Source organism: Herpailurus yagouaroundi, unplaced genomic scaffold (assembly GCF_014898765.1).
Source record: "Herpailurus yagouaroundi ecotype Mexico unplaced genomic scaffold, PumYag 67793, whole genome shotgun sequence".
NCBI classification, from domain to species: domain Eukaryota; kingdom Metazoa; phylum Chordata; class Mammalia; order Carnivora; family Felidae; genus Herpailurus; species Herpailurus yagouaroundi.
The window spans coordinates 18,857,969-18,875,348 of NW_024420586.1; the positions used below are offsets into that span (position 1 = coordinate 18,857,969).

General features: G+C 39.4%; 1 protein-coding gene across 2 annotated transcripts in view; it reads left to right on the forward strand.

Annotated features, from left to right (window-relative positions):
- The window catches only part of USP9X (ubiquitin specific peptidase 9 X-linked), a 128,277-nt gene that overhangs the window by 14,031 nt on the left and 96,866 nt on the right, over nt 1-17,380 (forward strand). The gene's annotated exons all lie outside the window — the stretch shown is intronic.

Sequence of the window (17,380 nt, forward strand, 5' to 3'; positions counted from 1 at the left end):
TCATGATCTCGCAGTTCGTGAGTTCAAGCCCTGCGTTGGGCTCTGTGCTGACAGCTCAGAACCTGGAGCCTCCTTCGGATTCTGTGTCTCCCTCTCTCTGCTCCTCCCTGCTCATGCTCTAGATCGCTCTCAAAAAAATAATATATATAGAAGCAAATCCCAGACAGAATTTCATCTTCAATATTTCTGTATATTCCAGTTGGTGCAAAGGACAAATGATGTCCTAGCACACCATGTCTACACAGTGATGTAGTAATTCAAGTAGGAGGGCTGAGTCTCCCACGTGGCATGTGATGGTGGTAGGATAGCTGTCCAAAACTCAAGAACAGTGCATGCCTTCCCAGTCAGTAATGTGCTGCCATCTGTCACATTCTATTATTATTAATTTTGTTTGTATTTAGTTTGTAGGAGAGCAATTAGCATAAGGAGTATGATTCTTAATTTCATAATTGCGTATGTTTTAACAGTGTTAAAATAGAAAGGAATTTAGTTTTTAAAAGTTTTGTTAGGATAGAACCAAAACTGGCAAACTTGAGCCAGCCATGGTGCTTCGAGTCCAGTGACTGGAACTGGGACTCTAATTCCATATTTACTAAATGAAACATGTACTTCTATTTCTACCTAAAAGGTGGTGGTTTTGTTCATTCTTTTACTTGACAGATAATTAGTAAATTGTGTAGCACCACAGAATTTTGATGTCTTATTACTGGTTTCCTTATTCTCCCTACTGTCACGTTTTCCTTAGAGGCAGCACAAATTCTGATAGGAATACTGTGCTATGCGTTGTATTATAAATGGTAAGATAATCTTTGATTTGAAACTTTTTGAAAAGTAGGACAAAATTTTGAAGTATGGTTAGGATTCTGAATTAAAGCAATACAATAAAAAAATCAGCTATATTAGTATAAAACTGTTGAGGCTATTAATTTATTTTAAAAAGCAACTTGAGCACTTGTGATACATACATAAGGAGGATCGAATCCTGGTAATTTATAGTTGGGAGAACACTTTTTCTCTGAACTGATCTAGTGATCATATTTATAGGGAGCCTGGGAAGGTTAAAAAATGAGGAGTTGTCAAAAGTACATAATCATCTAATTAGCATCTCAAGGGAAAAGTAACCAGCACTTGTTAGAACACCTACTGTTTATTGGGTGCCTTCTATGTGCAAGGCAGTTAACATACATTTTTCCATTTGAGCTTCCCAACAATCTCTGAAGGTATTAGCCAACTTGAGGGAAAGAAAATATGATACTTTGAGATTAAACAGTACCTGTTCTAAACATATTTGTTACATAGTAGTTGCTGACAAACCTCATGCTCTGCAAAATCACACCCCAAGATGTAACCAGATTTATGGGGAAAATAGGATTAAGAGCAAAGGGATCACTGAAAAGCTTATGTAACTTTGTAATTTAGAGCACTAACAGAAACAATAAGAATTCTAATAAAACAAACAGCACAGTTGAAAACATCTTGAATTGCTGACAAGCTATAGTAAATACGATTTTTTAAAAACAGGTAACCTAATGGAACCCTTCTGGATAGGGAAGGGTTGAGGTTACAGAGTTAGGGAGCACATGGGGGAAATAAAATGCACAAAGGATCAGAGAGAACAGAAATATGTCTAAGACAGAGCGTGTAGCCAGAATGAGCCAAAAAGAATGTGTGGTGATCGCTGTCCCTTTTTAGACCTTTTTTTTTTTTTTTTTTTTTTTTAATGTTTGCTTATTTTTGAGAGAGAGAGCTTGAGAGGGGACAGGGCAGAGAGAGCGGGACACACAGAATCCGAAGCCGGCTCCAGGCTCCGAGCTGTCAGCACAGAGCCTGATGCAGGGCCCAAACCCACAAACCGTGAGATGGTGACCTGAGCGGAAGTCAGAAGCTTAACCGACTGAGCCACCTAGGTGCCCCTATCCAGTTCACACCTTTGTGCCCCACCCTCATGCTGCTGCTATTTGGTGCAAGACATTATGCATTGAGGGAAAAATTCCTTCCAAATTAACATGACTTGCAAGCGTGTTTGCTGACATTTGCTGGTGTACTAAATGCCATTACAAAACGGCATCCTTTGTAGCAAAACAGACTTCATATGGACCAAGTCTTTTGCACTTCAAAATCCACACTCCTGTTCCACCTTCAGTACTAAATTGCAAATAGTTGTCTTTAACATGTCTCCCCTCCAGTGGAATGTTGTTAGAAAAGGGAGCTAATACTTCACTGGAGACCTTCTGGCATTTAAAGATAATCATTACCTTACATTTAATCGTCACAACCATAGCCTAGTATCCTCAAGTGGGGAAACTGAGTCCCAAAGAGGTTTGGGAATTTTGTCCAAGGTCGTACAGTAGGTATTAGAGTAGAAATTTAAATCCATGTGTTTCTGGTTACAAATTTGCTTTTGTATACTCCACTGCTTCTGGCAAAACAATTTTATCAGGCCCTTAACAAGAGTAGTTGTCCAGCACACCTAATAGGGTTGATGAAGTCATTCTATTCCTTCCCACTGGTCTCTTAATAGCACTGCAATAGGCCAAAAAAAAAAAAAAAAAAAAAAAAAAAAAAAAAAGTGATGGAGCACGGCAAGGGAATGGGCAGAGGCAATGGTTCCAAGGTGTCTGGATTTGAAATCTAGATTTGCTACCTTTTTCCCCCAATAGCTATTTCAAACTACCTCTTGGGATTGTTGTGAATGTTAAATAAGCTAATCAAAATCCTTTAAATGATACCTGGCTCATGGTAAGTGCTTAATAAATGTTAATTTACTTGTCACCCATGCCCCATTGCTTCTCACTTTTTGGTTCTTTTTCTGCTCTTAATCCATACTGTTCTATTTCTCCCCTTCCTCCCTATCTCTTCATATCATTCATTTGAAATAGATTAAATGTAGATAGTACTTAACTGAATATTGATGTTTTTAACACTTCCTAACCTTTCATTGATATTTTGGGTGTATATATTTGGATGCCTATTGTTTATGCAGGGCTGGACAATTTTAAAAAGTAGTGGTGTGTGGGGTGCCTGATATGGCTCAGTTGGTTGGGCATCTGACTTCAGCCCAGGTCACTGTCTCCCGGTTTGAGTTCAAGCCCTGTGTCAGGCTGTCTGCTGTTAGCGCAGAGCTCCTTTTGGATCCTGTCTCCCTCTCTCTGCCCCTCCCCTGCTCACATTCTCCCCTCTCTCAAAAATAAACATTAAAAAAAAAATAGTGGTGTTTGAGGATTTGTAATGTTTTAGTTTCCAGGGTACAAGCTGTGGAACTCAGTACATAGGTGTGCTATTTTAGTTTCATCTTTTTGTGTGCCTAAATTTCTGCATTTATTAAGTATATGTGTGTAAATTTAACGTATAAATATACACATTAAGAATAACCAGTAGAACGGCTGCCTGGGTGGTTTAGTCAGTTAAGTGTCTTGACTCAGGTCATGATCTCCTGGTTTGGTGAGATTGAGCCCTGCATCTGGCTCTGAGCTGACAGCATGGAGCCTGCTTGGGATTCATTCCCTCCCTCCCTCCCTCTCTCTCTCTCTCTCAAATAAATATTAAAAAACAGAAGAAATAGTCCTCTCAAATAAACATAAAAAAAAAAAAAACTAGTCTTACAGTATATTTTAGTGACAAGATCATGCCTTTTTGTCTTTAAGGAGAATTCAGAATTTTTATTATTTGTAGATAGCAGGTTTAAAAAGAATCAATTGAGGAACTAGCAGCAAATGGCTTAAATATGATCACTGTGCCAAAATAAATTATTTAATTTCTACATATTTGTGAATTTCCCAAATTTCCTTTCATTGAATTCTAGTTTTATTTCTCCATGTTCAAAGAACATAGTTTCTGTCCTTTAAATTTGAGACTTGATTTACAGCCTAGCATATGGTCCATTTTGGAGAATGTTCATGTGCACTCAAGAAGAATATGTATTTTGTTGTTGTTGGTAGAGTGTTCTATTACATGTGTGATCTAGTTGGTGTAGTGTTGTTAAAGTCTCCTTCCTTAATCTTTTGTTAGTTGTTCTATGCATTATTGAAAGTGGTGAGTTGGAAGTCTATTTCCCTGTCCTTTTCTGTCTTTTTTTGCTTCATATGTTTTGGGGCTACTGGTAGGTTGCATGTATATATATATATATTTATAATTGTTAAATCTGGATGAATGGACGTTTTTATTATAAAGTGTTCCTTTTTATCTTTAGGAATTTATTTTTGTCTTAAAGTCTATTTTTTTGTGGTAGATCTATAGACACTTCACCTTTCTTATGGTTGCTATTTTGCATGATGCATATTTCCCCATCCTTTTACCTTTTTTTTTTTTTTTTTTTTTAAAGCTCTGCACCCAACATGGGGCTCAAACTCAAGACCCCAAGATCAAGAGTTGCATGTTCTATCCACTGAGCCAGCCAGGTGCCACCCTCATCCTTTTACTGTTAACAGATTTGTATCCTTGGATCTAAAATTCTCCTATTGATAGCATGTCCTTGGATCTTCCTTTTTTAAATCCAGTCTATCTCTGCGTTTGAATTTTATGAGCCATTCACATTTAAGGTCATTAATCTGACTAGATTTACATCTGCCATTTTACTTTGTTTTCTCTATCTCATGTGGTTTTTTTTATCTTTTTCTCTTACTGATTTCTTTTGCCTTAAGCAGATATTGTCTACTGTGGTATTTTAATTCCTTTTAATGATTTTTTTCACCATATTTTTTGTTTACATTTACTCTTCGTAGATGTATTGATATTTTCATATCCTACAATTCATCCATTTAAAGTGTACAGTTCAGGGGCGCCTGGGTGGAGCAGTCAGTTGAGCGTCCGACTTCAGCCAGGTCATGATCTCGCGGTCCGTGAGTTTGAGCCCCACGTCGGGCTCTGGGCTGATGGCTCAGAGCCTGGAGCCTGTTTCCGATTCTGTGTCTCCCTCTCTCTCTGCCCCTCGCCCGTTCATGCTCTGTCTCTCTCTGTCCCAAAAATAAACAAACGTTGAAAAAAATAAAGTGTACAGTTCAATGGTTTTGGGTGTATCATTTAAAAAAAATTTTTTTTTAATGTTTTATTTATTCTTGAGAGAGAGAGAGCATAAGCAAGGGGAAGGGCAGGATGAGGGAGAGACACAGAATCCGAACCAGGCTGCAGGCTCTGAGCTGTAGTAACACAGCTGTAGCAGGGCTGGAACCCACAAGTCTTGAGATCATGACCTGAGCGGAAACCAAGAGTCGGAAGCCCAACTGATTGAACTACCCAGGCACCCTTAAACTTCATTATTCTATGTGCCATAAATAAGTGGAATCGTACATTGTTTACCCTTTTGTGAGTGGCTTGTTTCACTTAGTGTAACATCACATGTTCCAAGCATGTGTCGATTTCCTTTTTAAAGCTGAATGATCTTCCATTGTTTGTATATACCACATTTTATCATTTATCGATGGACACTTGGTTTACTTCCATCTTTTGGCTACTGTGAATAGTACTTACGATGAACATGGATTTGCAAATACTTGTTTGAACTTCTGTTTTCAGTTTTTTGGGTGTAGAATTGCTGGATAATGTTAGCAAGTCTATATTTAGTCTTTTGAGCAATGGCCACACCACTTTCCACAGTGGCTACACCATTTTATACTGCCACCAGCAGTGCACAAGGATTCTAATCTCTCCACATCCTAACACTGGTTATTTTCTTTTTTATTATAATCATTCCAGTTGATGGGAGGAATCTATCTCACTAAGGCTTTGATTTGCAGTTTCCTGGTGGCTAATGATGTGTTGAGCATCTTTTCATGTATTTACTAGCCGTTTGTACATCTTTGGAGAAATGCCTATTCAGATGCTTTCTCCGTTTTTAAATTGGTTGTCTTTTTTTATTACTGAGTTGTAGGAGTCTTTTTGTGTATTCTAGATACAAGTCCCTTATTAGATTCATGATTTGTAGTGTTGTTTATTTTTCCTTCCATTCCCTGGGGGTGTCTGTCTTTTCAGTTTTAATATATACAATTTTTATTTTAAGTAGGCTATATGCCCAACGTGGGGCTCAAACTCATGACCCTGAGATCAAGAGTCACATGCTTCACTGACTGAGCCAGCCAGGTGCCCCTTCACTGTCTTAATATTACAAATGCCTTTTGAAGCAAACATTTTTAATTTTGGTGAAGTCCATTTTGTCTGTTCTGTTGCTCCTGCTTTTGGTGTCATACCTGTAAGAATCCATTGCTGAAATGCTAGGTCATGAAGATTTACCGTTATTTTTTCCCTAAGAATTTTCTAGATTTTGATCTTATGTTTAGGTCTTTGATTCATTTCGTGTTAAATCATTCAGTTATTGGGAAACATTTCTATATGAAATCCAATTATGCATTATGTACACTTCGTTTATACAGTGCTTTTTAAATCCGTTAAAAAAGGAGAAGAAAGGCCTTTATATTGTTCTTTATGATTATATTTTCCAGTGCTCCTTCACTGGGGATTGGGTCTGTTAAGCACCAAGCACCGTAGGCTGTCATGCTAGAAGTTGACCTCAGGCTTCAATTTTGAAACAATTCTGGTTGACAGGCTTTTTTTCTTTCAGTGCTGTGAATGTGTCATCCCACTGCTTTCTGGCCTCCATATTGTCTGATGAGAAATCAGCGGACAGTGTTATTGAGGAACCTATATATGCAATGATTGCTTCTTCCTGCTTCCTCATTTCTCTTTGTATTTGGTTTTGACATTTTGATTATGATGTTTTACAGTCTGGTCTCTGAATTTATCCTGCTTGGAGTTTGCTGAGCTTCTTGGATGTGTAGATGAATGTGTTTCATGAATGTGGGGGAGTTTGGGCCATAATTTCCTCAAATACCTTTTCTCTTTCTGGACTCCATAACATATATATTAGTATGCTTAATTGTATTCCACATTTCTCTGAAACTCATTTTTTCTCTGTTTTTCAGAATGGCTTAATCTGTTCATCTTCTAGTTTGCCGATTTTTTTTTTTTCTGACAGCTCATATCTTTTGTTGAGCCATTTCAGTTAATTTTTTCATTTTAGTTATTGTACGTTTTCTTTTAAAAATTTCTTAAGTAGGGTCCATGCCCAGCATGGGTCCCAAATTCATTACCGCAAGGTCAAGTGTCTCCTCCACCTACTGAGCCAGCCAGGTGCCCCAGTTACTATACTTTTGGACTCCAGAAATTTTCATTTGGTTCTTTTAAAAAATTTTCTAGCTCTTACATCTTTTTTTATAGTCTCTGTTTAAACGTGGTCATATTTTTCTTTACTTCTTTTTTTTTTTTTTTTAATTTTATTTTCAACATTTATTTTTATTTTTGGGACAGAGAGAGACAGAGCATGAACGGGGCAGGGGCAGAGAGAGAGGGAGACACAGAATCGGAAACAGGCTCCAGGCTCTGAGCCATCAGCCCAGAGCCTGACGCGGGGCTCGAACTCACGGACCGCGAGATCGTGACCTGGCTGAAGTCGGACGCTTAACCGACTGCGCCACCCAGGCGCCCCTCTTTACTTCTTTTAAGCATGGTTTCCTTTAGTTCTTTGAACATACTTGTAATAGCTGTGTTGAAGTCTTAGCTAACTAAGCCTGACATCTGGACCCTCTCAAAGCCAGTTTCTTTTGGCTGCTTCCCCTACCCCACCCTGGTGTATGGGCCACAGTTCCCCTTCTTCGCACCTGTCGGGTAAACTTTTTTTGGGGGGTGGGGGTGGGGGGAAGGCGGCTATTTTATCTAATGTAGCAACTTTGGATACTGATTCCCCACTACCCATACCTGGGGACTTGTTACTTGCTTGTCTGTCTCACTACTGGCCAAACTGCTGTAATGAAATCCATTTTCCTTGCAATGTGTAGCCTGTGATTTCATATTCTTCAGAGGGTACAAGCTTAGTCTTATCTGTGTTAAGCTGTCTCCCTCTGTTGGTGTCACATGCAAATGTTAGTCTCCACTAATTGTTGGCTGATTGCTTTATTGTTTCAGGTGGTGGCCTGGGATTAATTGCCCCACAGTCTGAGCCAATTCAGTTTTTTTCTTTCTAGAAGGTAATGTTTGAGTTCTGTCTTTAAGGTTTGCTCTGACTTCAGGGAGGCTCTTAGCTGTCTCTTTCCCTGATTGTTTCTGGTAAACTGCTAGCTGGTTTAAAGTTTATAGCTTGTTGCTCTCATGAGATTAACCAGCATCTTAATTGCTTACTGCCTTGCTCTCCATTAGTTTTTAGTGCACTCTCAGGTTTGAACTTCCCTGTACTTTGTTCCAAATAAAGTCGGTTCACTTTGAGAGAAATTTGAAGCTTTTTGACGACCTGCCTTTCCCCCTGGGCGAAACCTTTACATCATTTCTTCAGAACTGGGGGTGAAACAATGGCTCATTTCTGTCAGATTGACACCCTTGCTTCATGAGTAGGGTGCTGGGTGAGAACAGCAGCCTCTGGTGTTGTCACCTTGTCTCTCCTGGTGTGGAATCTCAGTCCTATGAGTGAGATGGAGTGAAGGCCATTAGGAGCACATTATTCTTGGCCTGAAGAACCTGGGACCAAACTTCTCCACAAGTGGAGCTTGGATAGAAGAAAGGAGCCCCGGACATCCCAGCTGCTTGTGCCTGCCCTTAGGACAATTCTGGGGACCTCAAAAAATTTTTTTTATGTAATCTTCACTGGTTATTGGTTTCACTGGGGAGAATATCCACAGAGGTTCTGATGCCAGCATTCCAGAAGTCATTTTTAATTTAAAATTACTCCTTGCCTGCAGCCACTTAAAAACTCCCACTTGAGAATGCCTTGGAAAGGATGCTGGAATTTATTGAAGCTTTAATGTACACATAAAAGCTTCCAGTACCCTAATTGTACATACGACTTGACAGACACTTAGCACGGAGGTTTGAATAAGAGTGTTTAGCCAATTACCAAGCATTTCTAGATGAATACGTTTTTGCTGCAACGAACAAAACTTAGAATGCAGGATATGGTTCTGTTGTGATGCCATAATAGGAAGTTATCCATAGGAGACAGCAGTGAGTGTACATAGTGATTTTATTAAAAAATTTTGAATTTATTTTGTTATTGAAGTACAGTTTATCCAATGTTACATTTGTATATGGTGATTTGGTGACAAAAATTAAGGGCTGTGGGTGTTTAATAGTGGTGGTAATAGAATATGAGCATTTGAATTCAACAGATTAGACATCTTCGTTTGTGTTAGCCTGAGTTATTGATTGAATGTGAAGCTGTCTAGAGTTAGCGTCACATTTGGGGGCAGGGGAACCTGTGCTTAATAATAGCTGCCTTGACTGGTTTTGTGTCTAATTTATCATAATTGTGAGAAGAATGAGGGGTCCTATGTTAATGATAATGGCAGTGCTGGTGGAACTAGGAAAAGAATGTCCTTTACTCTTGAGCAAGGACTACATTATAAAATTGCTTAGGGATATTTAGGTACATAGCTGTGGACTCGGCTATATTGACAATATCTTGCTGCATTTTAAACTCTGAAACCTCATCTCCCACTGAACAATAGTTTGTTATAGCATAGTTTTTGTATGCTGTATTTCTTAGGGATACAGTGTTAGTGTTTTAGAAGAAAATTCTGTGGCCATAGCTATTAGCAATGTTGTAAAAGAATAATCAACATGGGGAAATTTCAAATGAAGCAAAACAGTTTTATAAAATGTGTTTCTGCATCAAAAACATTTTGATAGAGTTTATCTTGGAGTTGGGGATATGGTGAAATTAATGGTAGCCTTTTCCTTATTTTCCAGCATTATTGATGTATGGCATGGTGGTTAAAACTGTAGAACCCTGGAGCTTGTAGTTGTAGTACGTGGGGTAGAATCCCGGCTGTACCACTTTGACTGCCTATGTATTCACTCTGCCCTAGTTTCTTTACTCCTGAAAGGGGGCCAGTAATAGGCTTGTTCTGAGGATTAAATAATTATATATATATAACTTAGAATAGTGCCTGACACAAAGTAAACACTCAAATGTTGTTACCACTATTAATAAAAAAAAAGTTTTTTTAAATTTTTTAATGTTTATTTTTGAGAGAGAGTGGATGAGCGCATGCGTTGGAGAGGTTGGCAGAGGATCCAAAGGGGGCTCCATGCTGACGGCAGAGAGCCTTATGCGGGGCTTGAACTCATGAATTGTGTGTGAAATCAGGACCTAAGCTAAAGTCGGATGCCCACTGACTAAGCCACATAGGTGCCCCTGTAAGAAAAAAATTCTTAAATGTTTATTTTTGAGAGAGAGAGTGCATGGGGGGTAGGAGAAGAGAGAGAGAACCTCCACAAGGTTCCTCACTGTCAGCCCAGAGCCCCACGTTGGGCTTGACCTCATGAACTGTGAGACCATGACCTGAGCCGAAATCAAGAGTCAGACGCTTAACAGAATGAGCCACCCAGGCACCCCAGTGAGGAAATTTTTATTTAAAATCTGAGGTATGTCAACCTGGCTATAGTAGTATTGAAATTGGGGAATGAGAGAGGAAAAATAAGGGCTGATTGAGAATGACCTCGAATAGTACTTACAGAAAAGGTAGAGAGGAGGATGACACTAAAGGTTTTAGAGACTGAAAATGTTGGCTTAATTTACAGTTAATATGCTAAACAGATTGGTAGTGTGGAGATCAGCCAGGATGCTGTTAAAATTGGAGTCTCTTAAAGTGGAGTGGGAATGGAAAAGATAATTTTGGACACATTATAAAAGAGGAATTGTTGGCGATGGGAAGGGAGACGGTTTGTTTGACTTTGTTACTAACCCTCCCCCACCCCATTTTTTCTTTTGAGCACCTACCTGTTGTGTGTCAGTGAATCCTTGGGATACAACGATGACTACAGTTCATATAACTTTTACCCTTATGGAACTTTTGTTTTTGTAGAGGGTTTGGTCATCACATAGATGCTTTAAGGAAAGTGTAGCTGGCTCTCAGAGCCTCAGATAGGAGTACTTGATGAGTTCTTAGGTGAGTTGAGCACTGGTGAAGGTGAATTCTTATGGGCAAAACTAAGCAGACTGCTTGTTCAGAGGCTTCAGAGTCCTTGTGAGGGGAGTACGTTTGAAGGAACAAGAAGGCAGATTGAATGGGATTAGAACGGGTGGCTGGGGAATAGTTGCAAGGTGAGGCTGAAGTTGGGTATTTGAAGACCTTGTAGACTGTTAGAGAAGCATTTCGGTTTTTGTCCTGGTCTTTTAAGATTTTTAAGCAGGGCCTTATGGTATTGTACGGTTTGCATTTTTGTAAGAGTCATGGTGATTGTTTCTAATTTTTACATTTCATATTAACATTTTAAATATGTGTAATTTAAGTTCTGCCTTTCCTCTATATGGTGTATTAACTGCAAAATAATAGTTTGTCTAAGACCATTGTAATTAAAGTTTTCATTTTGTAGTGATCAGTAGAAGCAATGAGATCTAATGCCTGGTGAAGGCTAAGTACAGCTTGTTTCACAGTTATGTCTCTTGCCTCTGGTGACTCAAGTATTTTAAGAAGGGAAAAACGAGTTATGGATGTCAAACATAGAAAGGCATTAGAAAAGAAAAATAATTGAGTAATTTTCCCCTTTGGTTTTGGTCCATAATAGATAAAATTCACAAGCTAAGATAATTTCCAAGGATGAGTTTAAGGATCTATCACATTGGTTTTTCTTTTCTTTCTTTTTTTTTTTAATGTTTATTTTTGAGAGAGAGCAAGGGAGACAGGTTCTGAATCAGGCTCTGCACTGACAGCAGAGAGCCCGATGCGGGACTCCCAACTCACCAACTGTGAGATCATGACGTGAGCCAAAATCGAGTCAGGCACTTAATTGAGCTACCCAGGCCCCTCTATCATGTTGTTTTCTAAGAGACTCAACTCCTTCTGATGTCCAGTAAAGGAAATAATTTGTTTGACTGTTGGGCTTGTTTTTGCTTGTTTATAAGGCTCTATCCTCAATCTGTTAATGCTAATTCTAGAGAGAGAGATTTGCCCGCTGTGCTCTGCCATATTCCCTTATGCTTAAAACAATATGTGGCCCGTTGTAAACACTTAACACATATTTCTTGAATAAGTAATTTCTTGAGTTTTTGTTTAATTAAACAGCTTTTATTTTTTGGACAAAAAGTTTCAGAAAGAGAAGGAACTCGGTAAGTATATTAGGATCATATACATATGTGGAATTGTAGAGAGTTTCAATGTGCTGTATAAGAGAGAGATTTTGAAATAGAGGAAACGTTTCAGCAGAGGTGGAATAATGACTGGGTAGAGAATGACCATTCTTTGTCTTGAGGGTTTCTCTGGCATTAAGGCCCTCCCACTTGAAAGCTGTTGTTGAAATTCAGTTCTGCAAGCTTTAAAATGAGTATGAATGGTTGCCGCTTATGAAGTACTAGCTTCTTAAAAGGAAAATGACTCCAACCTTTTTCCAGGTAAAGGTGTTGCTTCTCCCATCTTGGAAGATATTGAGATGCTGAGTTTGGATACGAAAAAAATGCTGTCTTCTAAAGACCATCTAATACTATCATTTTGGTTAAATGTTGCATTGCAGAAAATCCAACATAATTTCTGGTAACACCTGAGTGAAAGGGAGAACAATGACCCTTACAGTACTTTTGTTTTTCTGAAATAAAACTTGACACTTTATGTAAAGCTTGAAACTTTACACAGTACAGTTGCACCTTGGATTTGTTGAATTTGAGCATTCTTTTTTTTTTTTTTAATGTTTGTTTATTTTTGAAAGAGGCAGAGCATAAGCAGTGGAGGGGCAAAGAGAGGGAGACACAGAATCTGAAGCAGGCTCCAGGCTCTGAGCTGTCAGCACAGAGCCCGACGCAGGGCTCAAACCCAGGAACCGCAAGATCATGACCTGAGCTGAAGTTGGGTGCTAAACTGACTGAGCCTCCCAGGCACCCCTGATTTGAATAATTTTTGAGTTGCTCAGTGGATGACATTGCTGCTTTGACTTTGTAGAAAGCTTGTCCTAGCCTTGCTAGGTATGCGTAAATATCTCCTGGAAAACAAGTTCTGGTAGAGCCTTGGGACTGTGTCTTGAAATCAAGTAAAACAGTGTGATTCCCATCTGTTCCTCCACTTAAATGGGATTTGTTTTTAAGGTAGCAGTGTTGGGACTCCTGGGTAGCTCAGTCAGTTGAGAGTTTGACTCTTGATCTCAGCTCAGGTCTTGATTTCTGGGATGTGAGTTCAAGCTCCCACATTGGTATCTGTGCTGGGCATGGAGCCTACTTTGAATGAATGAATGAATGAATGAATGAATGAAATGAATGAATGGGAAAGAAAGAAAAACGGAGGAAGAAAGGTAGCAGTGTTATACTTAGTTGTAACATATCTTTGATAATTTTTTCCCGTTCAAAGCTTTTCACATTATCTGAAAACATTTTCCAATTATTACCTCAGATATTCAAGAACCCTGCCTGCACAGTACATTATAGAAAGGGAAAAGAAAATTACATATTTTGAGAATTGTGTGTTTTGGATTTGCAAAAACACCTTTATTAAGATTATCCTTGTGGCATTTTTATGGGTGGCATTATCTCATTTTTAAAGACTTGCAAAAATAGAGTGGATGTTACTGGCCTTTAAGATAGGCAGCTTGTAGGGGCTCCTGGGTGGCTCAGTCAGTTAAGTGACTATTTCAGCTCAGGTCATGATCTCACAGTTGTAAGTTTGAGCCCTGTGTCGGGCTCTGTGCTGACAGCTCAGAGCCTGGAGCATGCTTCAGATTCTGCGTCTCCTCTCTCTCTTCCCCTCCCCCACTCGTGCTCAGTCTCTCTCTCTCTCTCTCTCAAAAATAAACATCAAAAAAAAAAAAAAAAGCAGGGGCGCCTGGGTGGCGCAGTCGGTTAAGCGTCCGACTTCAGCCAGGTCACGATCTCGCGGTCCGTGAGTTTGAGCCCCGCGTCGGCCTCTGGGCTGATGGCTCAGAGCCTGGAGCCTGTTTCCAATTCTGTGTCTCCCTCTCTCTGCCCCTCCCCCATACATGCTCTGTCTCTCTCTGTCCCAAAAATAAACAAACATTAAAAAAAAAAAAAAAGCAGCTTGTAAGTGGCAGAGGTGGGATTTTGTGTTTTTTAATGTTTGTTTATTTTTGAGAGAGAGAGACAGACAGCACAAGTTGGGGAGGTACAGAGAGAGGGAGACACAGAATCCGAAGCAGGCTCCAGGCTCCAAGCTGTCAGCACAGAGCCCGACGCGGGGCTCCAACCCAGGAACTGTGAGATCATGACCTGACCCGAAGTCAGACATTCAACTGACTGAGCCACCCAGATGCCCCGGGATTTTGTTTTAATCCAGAAGATACTTTTCTTTGCTCCATACCTATTTCTTGCTCTTCCATTTGTTGATCCTAGCATACTGAAGAAAAGGTATCATCAAATTCTTAATGTGGTGGTAGAGAGATGGCCGTTAAAAATGCCAGAATAGAGCAGAGTATGCTATGCTGAGCTCTGTCATACCTGCTCAGCAGTATTGGGAATCTTGAAATGTGGAGGACTTGACAGAGGTAGAAGACAGAAAGGTGAGAAGAACTAATAGAGAGGGATGGCAGGCAGCTTGAAGCTTTGTCAATGGGTTATTCTGCCAGAAGCAGAAGATGGCTTAGTTCTGTGGGCAGAGTAAAAGGTACATTGTTGGCGGAAAGGTTACGCTTCTCCCTTTTCCATTTACTTTAAAATTATTTTGTTTAAAGAGTTCTTGGGGCGCCTGGGTGGCTGAGTGTGTTGAGTGAGCATCTGACTTAAGCTCAGGTCATGATCTCCTGGTTTGTGAGTTCAAGCCCAGCGTTGCGTTCTGTGCTGACAGCTCAGAGCCTGGAGCCTGCTTCCGATTCTGTGTCTCCCTCTCTCTGCCCCCGCTTGTGCTCGCACTTGCTCTCTCTCTCTCAAAAATAAAACACTAAAAAAAAAAAAGTTCTTTAGTAATCCACACAATATTTTGTCTAGAATAATTTATGCCCTGACTTTTGCCAGATAGTTTTGATTTGTCTATAGATGGAGGGTTATTGGGATACATAATAGATAGAAGGATAGTGAGTGTAAACAAAACAACATGAGGATATAATTTTAAGATATTTTAATTCATATCTCCATCTGTTAAAAGGACTGCAAAAGCAAGACAGCAGTTAGTGTTTTATATATATAATTGTGGGAAAATATATATAACCTAAAATTTGCCTTTAAGCATATTTTCATTGTGCAACCCATCATTCATTTCAAGAACTTTTTTTATCTTCCAGGCTGAAACTGTAAACTCCCCAGTCTTCTCTCCCCACCGCCATCCCCCTTTAATCCCCTGGTAACCACTTTTCTACTTTCTGTATCAGTGGAATCATAGAGTATTTGTTTCTTTGTGACTTATTTCACTGAGCAGAATGTCTGCAAGTTTCATCCATGTTGTATCATGTGTTGGAATATCTCATTGTATGTACACACCACATTTTGTTTATTTTTTTGTCCTTGGATTGCTTCCTGGAAAGACTTTTTAGAGAGAGTGAGTATTGGGACACTTGGGTGGCTTAGTCGGTTAAACATCTGACTCTTGGTTTCTGGTCTAGGTCATGATCTCATGGTTTGCTAGATTAAGCCCCACATTGGGTTCTGTGCTGACAGCATAGAGCCTGCTTGGGATTCTCTCTCCCTCTCTGTTTGCCTCTCCCTTGCTCATGCTGTTTCTCTCTCAAAATAAATATTTTTTCAAAAAATAGAGATAGTATTGGTTTAATGGACAAGGTAATAGAATTCTAGACTTGTTAACTTAATACTTGTGCTTTGGTCAAGTCACTTCTTAGATGATTAGTTTTCTATTTATGGAAGAATACCACAAATTGTAAATGTTAAAGATTTGCCTTAAACCCACTTTAATTTTGGTGTGTCTCAGGATTCATCATCTCTCCTTGATTTACCTGACACTTGGGGTATATAGTCTACTTCTTAACACCCCGCAAGATTGTGGCCCCTTTACTCTCAGAATGAGGTAGTAGTCGTGTGGAGGTTGTGTTTATGGGTGGGTGGGAAGCTCATAGGTAATACTGTTAACTAATGAGTCCATCTCCCTTTACCCTTTAGTGAATAATAGACTTTATATTCAAGACCCCAAAGTTTTGGTTCAGTTCCAGACTTGGAGAGTCAACTGTCTAGTGGATGTTTTCAACTCTGTTTCAGTATTCAAAACCATACTCCTCACTGACGTCACTACTACCTGCCACCATCCCCTTTAAAAAGAAATAGAAAGGAAGCCTGGAGTCCAGGATTGCTTGAGCCTAAGAATCTCGGGCTCAAAAAGGGAGGGTGGAAGAGGCCAACACGGTGAACAGCAAGAAGCAATTATTTGATTTGTCAGTAGAGCATTGATGATCTGTGAATTAGAACGTCTCTCCCCACCAAATGCACACATTCACGAAGCTTTGTGTGTAGTTTTAGGAGAGTTGCTCTTCAAATCTATCCATAGACCTCAGTTAAAACCCGGTGGCTTAAAAGCAACTTTGGTAGCTTAGACTCAGCCAGATGACAGAAAATGGAAGATGTAAAAGGAGACGAGACATTCTTCTTAAGATTTTTGGGAAAAGGGAAGGGCAGAAACTGGTCATTTTTCAGTAAGGAAGATACAAGCATAATATTTATAGGCTAAGATCTAGGAAAAGAGTGAGGAGATGGTGATGGGAGCATCATCCTTTGGGGGAGAGTATACAAGCGGATTATGAACCCAGGTTGGGAAATAAAAGGAAGAGATTGGAATAAATTTGACGTGGAAAAGAATCAAGTGAATTGATCAGCTGATAATTTGAGTGGTAAGAGAAGACAGTTACTTAAGTAATCTGCTAGCCGACTCAAAATGGCTAAGGAAAATTATAGGCTAGTTTCTCCAGATTTTTCAAATTGTTTACTTCACATGAAGTTTTTTGTAACGTAGGGTGTTTGAAAATGGGAAACAAAAGTGAAAGAGAGCCTGCTCAATCATTTATCTTTTATATTTTTGCTTTACATATTAAACACTTTTCTGTGTTTAGTCTCACCAGTGGCTAGATCTTACTGGTCTTCTTTGCTGTTGTTATACCAATTTGACAAGTGAAACAGAATCTCGTTAGAAACCCATCTCTGGGTTAAATGATTGTATTTAAATTGGAGGTTAATAAATAGGTAAACATAGACTGTTCTGGACTAATGAAAAGTATGGTCACTTTATAACCAAATACCTAGAACTCCTCAGCTAAGGTTCTCAATCTGATGGCACAGTTCTCAATCTCCAGGGGAGAATTGTTGGAATGTATTGATGCCTAGGCTTCACTCCCAAATGTAGTAATTCATTCATTTTGGAGAGGAGTGTGCCCATTAGTGTTTTTCAGAGCCTGTCAGATGACTTTAGTATGCAGCTAAGGATGAGAGCCATTGGTCTTAATGAATATAGAATTGAGGGTTTGGTGGCAT